The following is a 706-nucleotide window of genomic DNA, read 5'->3' as shown; positions in this document are numbered from 1 at the left end:
GGAGGAGGCAATAGGAGGCCACAGAAGAAGGAAAAAAAGGAGGCAAGAGGAGGACGTAGCAGGACACAAGAGACAAAAGAAGGAGGCAGCAACAGGAGTCAACAAAAAGAGAAAAAGGAGGAGATAATAGGATGAAACAGGAGGCAACACTAACAGAGAGGAGTTGGCAACAGGATGCTGTAGGAGGCAACAGGAGGAGGAACTCAGTGATGGAGCTTCTGTTGGACAGGTGCTGCCTCTGGGTGTGGAGCACTGAAAAAGGAGGAAAGGACAGCAAGAAGTAAGGGCATTATTCTCTGACAAAAATCAAAGCCATTTCTCATACTACATACTCACCACATGTCTTCCATTTCAAAGAGATGTATGTACAGCTTCATAGCTGGAGCTCTTGTTGATGCTAGCTGAATGTGCCATGAGGAGCAGGACCTCTGCCCACTGACTGCCGAGGAGTCATCCCTGCTCAGCAGCAGTGGGTTTCTGGGAATGGTGTTGGTCAGAGTCCTGGTATTTGAATTGGTCAGATGAAAATACTCTAATGTAAAAGTGCTTGTCAGCATCTGCACTTCCATTGCTAAGAAACCACAATCAAAACAGTGTTTGAGACAGAGGGTTTTTTTGTAGAGCTCTCCCCATCTAACCTGGAGATAGCAACCTCAACGTTCTGTAATACCAACCACAACATTTTGCAACAGAGGTGAAGACCAGC

The sequence above is a fragment of the Haliaeetus leucocephalus genome, unplaced genomic scaffold (genome assembly GCF_000737465.1).
Source record: "Haliaeetus leucocephalus isolate CR32 unplaced genomic scaffold, Haliaeetus_leucocephalus-4.0 Scaffold406, whole genome shotgun sequence".
Lineage (NCBI taxonomy): Eukaryota > Metazoa > Chordata > Aves > Accipitriformes > Accipitridae > Haliaeetus > Haliaeetus leucocephalus.
The sequence above is the reverse complement of the archived record's forward strand: the minus strand, read 5'-3'. Positions refer to the sequence as shown.